Below are 9,849 nucleotides of genomic sequence, written 5' to 3'. Positions count from 1 at the left end.
AACCTTTTAATAGTAATTTCAAGATGAAATGTTGAACTTATATGAATATATTTCGTTACCGGCTATTAAAATTTATTACTTGTGTCAATTATAAGGTAGGTAGTGTAAAATACAAAATTAATGCCTTTTTTAATTGTTTTTTTTGCAACATCAGCCGGTTTAATGACTAAATAAAATACATTTAGGTTTTGGATTACGGAAGTTGAGATAAAAATGAAGTGAACTGGCTTGACTGATAACAAATTTCCTGTAGGTACTTACTTAACATCGAAATATCGTATACATTTATGTAATATAAATTAAATAATAGGCCATTTACGTGATCTGTTTTCACTTATGCTTTAAAAAAAAAAAAAATGAGTAGACTAGATTTTTAATTTTTTAACACGTTTAGATGACATTATGAATAATTATTCTTATTGTATGTTTATAATAATTGCAAAGTACTCCTACGTGCCTACCTACATAATTAGTTTGGTTTTTCTTGACTTTCGTTGATAATTTACTAAATTTTAATAAACTTTTAGGTACAGTACTAAATATGTCAACGTTAAGACAACTAGGTATATACGTTCGGTGGGTAATTATCATTTAGAAAATTGCAACAGACTGCATTCACAAACGTCAACATTTAATAGGAATTGCTTTCAAAGAAAAATTGATCTATAACCTATGTATGAGCGATTACTAACATTATTCACATTCTTCAGTATTACGCAACATGAAACTGTGTACTACAACTAGGTATTGATAAATATACGTCGTAGTGCTAAATCTTGTCACAAGTTAAATGAATATTTATAATAATCTATTCCGAAATATCGATCGATTTCTTTGACGATTCTTAAATGTGGAATACCAAAATAATACCTTTAATTGGCTTATGTTTGGTGTCGTCATATTTGTACGCTTTGTTTTTTAAGAATAACTGTTTGTTTTCGATTTAAAAAAAAATGAAAGAATTTCATTAGCAATGAATGAATATTAAATTCAAATTCAATTACTGAAACGACATATTGATCGATATTTCCAATGTACAGTACGGCGAGTGTTTGTTTCTCAACCATATTAATTCACAAGCTTTTTGGTATATCTAAATTGTATGTTAAAGTTGTTTTTAATGTTAATGTATATGTGTTATGAAATTTAAGCCTATCTTTCTTTTATTAGAACACGTATCCTATCCAAAACAATTAGGTACGATACAAAGCATATTCGGACCAACGGAGGTCGCAATATCACCGCTAGTAGAAAAATCCTGTAGCTTATTGTGGTATCGAAGTCAACTCCAGCTTCATCAAGGTACTTACTTGGGCGTGCGGGTCGGGAGGCAAATGCTCACTAAAGTTAGGCAGGTCAAGGGCCCCTGTTTCAGGAATGCCTATACACGAAGCATTTGACAATGAACAACAACATTTTTACTTTTATTTTTTAATTTTTTATTGCTTAGATGGGTGGACGAGTTCACAGCCCACCTGGTGTTAAGTGGTTACTGGAGCCCATAGATATCTACAATGTAAATGCGCAACCCACCTTGAGATATAAGTTCTAAGGTCTCAGTATAGTTATACCAGCTGGCCCATCCTTCAAACCGAAACGCATTACTGCTTCACGGCAGAAATAGGCAGGGTAGTGGTACTAACCCGTGCGGACTCACAAGACATCCTAAAGAGTGTCGTTTATTGTAAACGTTCTGCAAAACGATTGTGTTCTTGTCGCCGCAAAACATTGGTGCGGTTCATCAAGGGTAGAGTAGCTGCTTCTTTACGAATTTTCAAACTCGAAGTTGAGGATTCAGATGTGGTGCGAACGACAGACCGGGCTCCACGCATGTTTTGGAACATAAATAGATTGGACATCCTAGGTTGGACGTACCCGTCTGAGCTTGCAGTAATTACGTAAAGGGGATTGCCCACTTTCCATAGTGTGCTAGGCCCAAGGTGGACATTAAATATTACTATAAAAATGGACTGATCAAATTCTTAAATGTATTAGATATCTAAAAAATATATTGAAATTGACGCCACTATTATAAAAAATATAATAAAAATAAAAAACTCGTTTTGAGGTTAATTTTCTATATAAATACCTCAAGAACTTTTCTTTTTTTAATGTTTAAGATGTTCCTAATGTATTTTTATCCAATTGTAGTTATTAGGGTATAAAAAACACACATACTTCTTTAAATATCTATATTATTCTATATTTTCTTCATCTTCATACACAATTAGTATCATCTAAAAATAGCAAAGAGAGCATATACACGGTTTTAAATCACGGTCAGGGTAAAACCACAATTCACACAATGGTTTTCAGCCGTAGTATGAAACGTTATTGATAAAAGCAAAATAAATCGAAGAAAAATCAAAACACATCCATTTTGAACGCAAGCACAAGCAGCAAGCGAAGTGTCAGTCAGTCAGATTAAAATCAGTGTTGTCAGTATAAAGAAAAATAATTACATGAAATTCATATATCGATCATTTTTTTAAATAACCGATATTGGATTTATTTCTTAATCTTTTTTTTACGAGTACACATTATATTTTATTTTTTATGTTTTTGTTTTAGTTGTACATATTTAAATAACAATACAAGTTAAGTTTTTTTTATTGCTTAGATGGGTGGACGATCTCACAGCCACCCTGGTGTTAAGTGGTTACTGGAGCCCACAAACATCCACAACGTAAATGCGCCACCCACCTTGAGATATAAGTTCTAAGGTCTCAAGTATAGTAACAAGTTAAAGTCCAATGGGTATGTCTTTGATGTTATTTTATGTGCTTAAAATCGATTAAAATCGATTGATTAATGATAATATTTAAAATGATTTATTTATATGTTTTTTTATATACTTAAAATGTTTACTTAATACGTAAAAGGTTTTGAAGTTGGCAATATTTTTCCCGCAAAAATAAAATTCTTGTTTTTTTCAATAGAGTTACTTTTTTTAAACTACTTATTGTAAACTGTAGTGGCGCTTATTTGGAAGAAAGTAAATGCATATTTATTTATGACAAAATTAATGCACTAAGTATTTTTTCTCTAATCTATTGTCCGCTTTGGGCCTGAAATGGGCCGTCCCCTTTACTGGTCGTCTTGTGAGCCCTCACAGCTACCGAACAATACTAAAATAACCACCCTATTTCTGCTGCGAAGCATTCGATTTGATGGGTGGGACAGCCGTTGTACTATTAAACTGAGACTTAGACTTACTATCAAACTCATGTCTAAAGGTGGGTGGCGGTATTTACGTTGTTGATATCCCCGGACTCCGGTTACCACTTAACACCATGTACGCTAAACTCGTTAACCGATCTAAAAAAAAATATTGGCCTTTTTGTTACCTTTTCTATTTTACTTTTTTGAAATGGCATTTAATTCCTGTTTAGTAATATCTGAACACACTAAACGGTACGTTACGGGCGCCAACCCTCCAGGCTGAGTTAATGATCGCCCACTTGTCCAGGTGAAAAGCCACCGGGCCCCCAGTAATCCTTCTATCATAAAGAAAATATTACGGGTGCTTTATTTTTTATTTATTTTTATTGCCTTTGTAGGCAGACGACGAGCATACGGCCCACCTGATAGTAAGTGGTCACCGTCGCTCATGGACGTCAGCAATGCCAGGGGCCGAGCCAAGCCGCTGCCTGCCATTTTTGAATCTTCTGAATCTTCTGTCTCAATATGATGGACTAACATTAAGGGGGACAATCAGTACATTCAACTTATTACGGCATCAGAAAAGCACATCATTTCGCCTTCGAAACTTCGCAAATACACTTCGGAGGTGAACTTTGAAATACATTCAAGGAGCTACTGCTTTTGCCACTATGTATTTTTACAGTTCAGAGAGACTAGTTGGCTCCGAAACAAAAGAAATTAAAGAGCATTGTAAGCTTTTCGCTTTCAGATAATGAGCTTCTCCATTGACAAGTTTTCAACTCCCCACTATCTTGTTCATTATGATTTCGATTAAAAATACATTAGTATTAATTAAATTGCATAAAAAAAACCTGGGAGTGGAAACAAGCGAAAAAATCAAATTGAATATTTAAAAAAAAATACGCTTTTTTTTCATAGATTAAATATTAAGATATTCCAATCTAGATTGTGAATAAAATAAATGAAGTTAAATAAAAATTATACTCGCGATACTAATCTGTGAAATTAAAGATTTTACCGGTCACCGTCTCGCCAAAACTCGTCGCATGCGACGATGTAGGGCTCGACGAGTAAATTACCCATAGACACAGCCCACTGAGTTTCTCGTCGGATCTTCTCAGTGGGTCGCGTTTCCGATTCGGTGTAGATTCTGCGAAGCACTGCTCTTGCTAAGGCCAGTGTTAGCAACACTCCCGGTTTGAACCGCGAGAGCTCATCTACACGCTAGGGTAAAGCTAAAATAGCCTCTCAAGGCTATCAGTACAGGTAGGAAAAAAATTGTTAATGTTCTCTTTATCGATGCGATATTGCAATTTGGTTGCGTAATGACTGTTTGCTAAAACCAAAATGCTTCAAGGTCGAAGTAGGTAGGGCGGTAGTACCACCCGTTTGCGGTCACAGTAGCGTCAGTAGACGTACTTTTGGGTTTAATAACCGATCGTCCTTCACTCCTAGGCGGAATTCTGGATGTTTCCTCCTGACCCAAAAAAAGCACTTTTGGACGGAGCCCATATTAATTACAAACATTATGGAATCCATATTTAACTTAGAGTTAAATCGACTTAACTCCAATTCGTTCTGTTTGAAATGACCACGGGTTCAATGTAATTACGTTACATGTTCATTTTTTACGTAAAAGCTCTTTTTTTATTTATTAAATTCGATTTGAATTTAGATAAATAAAGATTGGAAATTCCTGAGGTCCCTAGTAGAAAAAAGGGAGAAAAATTTGCGAGAATATATATTTGTTTTTAAATTACTCCAATCAAATTGTATAATTACCAATACAATAAGAATTCTCGAGGTGCTTAATAATTAAGAAATTCGTCCAGTCGCCGTTATCAGTATGGTTGTCTCATATAGACGTCGTGGCCTAAAGGATAAGTCGTCCGGTGCATTCGTATCTAGCGATGCACCGGTGTTCGAATTCCGCAGGCGGGTACTAATTTTTCTAATGAAATACGTACTTAACAAATGTTCACGATTAACTTCTACGGTGAAGAAATAACGTCGGGTAATAAAAATCAAACCCGCAAAATTATAATTTGCGAAATTATTGGTGGTAGGACCTCTTGCGAGTCCGCACGGGTAGGTACCACCACCTCGCCTATTTCTGCCGTGAAGCAGTAATGCGTTTCGGTTTGAAGGGTGGGGCAGCCGTTGTAACTATACTGAGACCTTAGAACTTATATCTCAAGGTGGGTGGCGCATTTACGTTATTGATGTCTATGGGGCTTCAGTAACCATTTAACACCAGGTGGGCTGTGATCTCGTCCACCCATCTATTCAATAAAAAAAATTGGTTTCATAAAGGATTCTTCGCTACGTTTTCTTTATCGATATATAAATGTTTAAGTATCGATGTTATATTTCGAAGCCGCTGGTGAAGATCTTCACGACCTTCTGAACATGCATCTGTAAGATTATATTAGATGTGGCGTTGGCGCGATTCCGATTTTTGATGGACTTTTTGTTTCCAGGCTGATAACTGTCATTTTTTATGATTAACTTAACGGTGGGCGCTTCTCTAACATCTAAATTCCTCTTATCGTGAAAATGAGAAATCCAAATCAAACAAACTGCTTGTTAGTTCTTTTTGTATTAAAAGAAAAGCAAAGGTCGAGAAGTAGTTAAACTTAAACAAAGTTAGACAACAGCACAATAATAAAATGTCACCGAATATTAAGTATTTTTGTGGTCAAAAAAACCGTAGAGTATTCGACACATCGAAAAAAATATAGCCCACTGAGTTTCTCGCCGGATCTTCTCAGTGGGTCGCGTTCCCGATCCGGTGGTAGATTCTGCGAAGTACTGCTCTTGCTAGGGTCAGTGTTAGCAACTCTCCGGTTGAGCCCCGTGAGCTCACCTACAAACGTTAGGGTGAAGCTGAAATAGCCTCTCAAGGCTATCAGCATAGGTAGGAAAAAAAAAAAAAGGAAGCAATAAAACGATAAGAATAAATAAATAAATGGGAGACGAAACTCGTAAAAGTAGTTGTATATTTTGTCTAAGAGTCACGAAAACCGAAGAAAACTCTATGATTAATTTAATTAAAAGATTTGAATATGAATGTAACGCATAAGGACTTCTGTAAAATTTTCAAGTTAATCAGACGTCTTGAAGTCGATGTAAAAGCCGTTTAAAGATTTCGTAACATAGGTAGGTATGTACCGACCTAATAATAGTGACTTAAAATATTGTTTTTTTTTTTTTAATTTGTTTATTTTAAAAAACAGTTTTGGCTGTATGTTGCTGTATATGTATGACATAAAACGTCACAAAATTGATTTGATTGCTTTAAAAGGTGCTTGTCGCTTAAAATAATGATTAATTCATTCATGAATAATGATTCTTAAAATAGCAATTCATTAATCATACAAAAGTCCACTTGGACATAACAGGGATAGATTATTACATATTATAGACAAGTTTGGTCTTGCGGGTCAATTTTCTTCTATTTTTTATCTTTCAACCTTAACGAGGGGTGAAAAGCTATTTGGTTTAAGCAACAATTTGCAATTTATAGGAAAGCTATTTAAAGTTTTGCAAAAAATATCATAACAAAAAAACTTCTTCAGCTGTTTGAACTTAATTGAAGTTCAAAAAGTTCGCTGATTCCGAATATATAACTCAATATTACCTTAGATACCGCTTAAACCAAGCCTTCCACCCCTCGACGTAATGGAAAGAACTGAAGAATTCTCGCCGCTGGTAAAGTGGCATCGGACAGTGGTTTAAAAATTTTTATATGTCCGGGTCTGTAGCTTTAAAAGTTAAATGGCCGGATATTTGATTTTGTCGTTTGCACGTTAAAAAAGCTTTTAAAACTTTTCTTTTCTCTTCAGATTCGAAACAGTTGCGACACTACTGGTCACGTGATGACTTAATTGGATTTACTACAGGTCCTGCAGTAGTCGAAATTCAACTATAATTAATTGGAATTGTAAGTTTGTACACTATTATGATTGTATTATATACATACTTCTATATTCACAAATTTGGCCAAGACTACACTATAAAAAATATTAACAAAGACAAACAATATTTAATCTCAATTTGACAACAGACGTCAAGAACAAAAGTTTAACAATAAATAGTACTCGTATGCATGCGTGTGTGCGTCAAATACATGGTATTTAGTGTGTTTAATGTTTTCTTTATTGATTTAATGTATCTTTTATGCATTATTTAAAAAAAATATTAGCTTTATGTACTTCTTCTCTATATTCTCTATAAGTGTGGAAAATTTCATACTCCTCCGTCCGCGCAATTTTCGTAAAAAGGGATACAAAGTTTTTGCTTCACGTATTAATATATAGATTTATAAATAACTTTATATAGTTGACAGTATAAAGGCGTACTTAATGCCATAGACATTCTCTGACTGTCTACCTTAGGGGAGTGCGGAGATGAACATTGGTAGGTGTAGTGGTATAGTGATATTAGGTACTTAAACATATGTATATATATATAATATATAACTATTTATTATGTAGCTTGATTAAATTCTTAAAGATTGTTTTTCAAATGGAATCTGTGATTAAATTATTTAATACTTTAGTTGAGTATTTAATGTTTTAGAAACGTTAGCTTAGATAACGTGTTTTTATTCTCCTAGCTCTTATCCCACATTATGTGGGATAGGTCCTCTTGTTGTAGTGCAAAATATAATAATATTCTTAAAGTCAAACCTCCTTTGGTTATATCTCAATATATTTCCATTACAACGTGCTACGGGGAGCGAGTCTTTCTGTTTCATCTTTTGGTATTCTTTACTACATCCGTTTTTGATTCTATGATTTTTATTTTATCATAAACATTTATATAAGAATTGAAGGTAAGAATGAAACGTATGAAAAGAATGTGAAACGAAGCGTTAACATGTGAGTTACAGAAAACGGTAAGAAAAGGCAAAGAGAATGACAGAGAGAAGCAAGATGGCGAACCCGATTGAACGAGCAAAGCGTAAAAAAGTAAGTATTCAGTAAATTTTTAATTGTTGTAATACAGATTTGAGAAGAGATAAATAAAAGTGCAACAATGAAATAGTCTTATTTTATACGCCACGATCCCAATTCTACATTACATCATTTTGTATTTCATATACCAAAAATAATTATTTCACATGTTATTCCTTTTTCGCACCTTACTATAGATATCACGTGAGGGCATAATATTTTAGGTGGTAATCCGGTAATCCGCACAGCTATCGATCAGTCTCAACTGATACAGGAAAGGGCTTCCCCGCGTTACTGATAATGGGCCGAGAGTTGGCGTCCTCCAAAGCGTCCGCCCGGACTACACGATAGTGATACTATTAATAGTGCTGCTACCTATTTCACATCTCTAAGTCGATGCTAGAGTGCTGACGCACCAGTCTCAATGTTCAGTAGTTATCGGAGCCCGTGTCAATACATTGTGAATGCCGTCATCCACTATGAGACACGTCTCGATTGCATAACGGCCCTTTAAACAGGAAGACAGGACTGCTTAACGGCAGAAATAGGCAAGTTTGTTTTATTATACATATTCTGTTATATGAAAAACGGTATCAAGTGAAATAACACGAAGCAAAGTGATTTGAGACTTTAGCAAAATTTTCATTTCATCTCAGTTTTATTTAAATTTACCCCAATAAATTACAGTCACAAATAAATTGAGTTCACCTCATTTCGTATCTCATATCATTTTTCATAAAACAGAATTATTTTTAAAACTAGCGGCCCGCTCCGGCTCCGCTCGGGTCTTTAACAAAAATTTCAACGATATTTGACGTTGTTTTACTTTTTAAAATTAAAGAGCCCTTGTTGCGTCATAACTATAATAGTTAGACATATGCTGTCGCGACACTTTTTGTAAATAATAATTTGTTCTACAAAGTCTTAGTACATTATGTTATTCTATCATCAATAGATTTCGCAGCGTACGCGATGTAAAGAATATTTTAGGTAAATTTTTACACCTTGGGTTATATTATTGGAGTTTTGTAAGGATCCCCAAATAAAATAAAAAAAAAGAATATAGCCTATGTCTCTCGGGAATAGCGTAGCTTACAAACAGTGAAAGAATTTTTCAAATCGGTTCAGTAGTTTCGGAGCCTATTCAATACAAACAAACAAACAAATCTTTCCTCTTTATAATATTAAGTATATAGATATAAATGGAGGTTGTTTATAAACACGACACTGGCAACAATAGTATCGCAAAAAGCCAATTGCCATACTCAAAAAAGAAGTGACAAAACTGTTTTTGGCGGGAACGCGAGGACCGAAGTTGTGTGAAGGAAGAAGGAAGAAGAAAACTCTTACAATCTATTAGAAGTGGCTTATACAACGGAAATTATTATAAAGCAGCAGTGTATAGAATAGTTGTAAAGTGAATTGGCAGATTTCTTAATTTATACATAAATATAATTCATCATATCTATGAGGAGATAATTTCCGCGACGTATGGAAAAATTTAACTCAGAGGATCTTCATACAGCTTCATCTAGCTTATCTGAAAATACGTTGCGCAGCCTCAAGGGTCCTTTATATTTCCTCTATATTTGAGAAACTGTTTTGTTGGTAGGATGGCGATGCAAGCCTGTGCAGAGAATTGAGTAACACGAGTCTGTAGTATGTACTCTAAATAAATATAGATATAATAAGATAAGAATTAAATCAAAGAAACTGTTTTAATTAT

Source organism: Bombyx mori, chromosome 18 (assembly GCF_030269925.1).
Source record: "Bombyx mori chromosome 18, ASM3026992v2".
In the NCBI taxonomy this organism is placed as follows: domain Eukaryota; kingdom Metazoa; phylum Arthropoda; class Insecta; order Lepidoptera; family Bombycidae; genus Bombyx; species Bombyx mori.
This window is presented reverse-complemented; position numbering follows the sequence as displayed.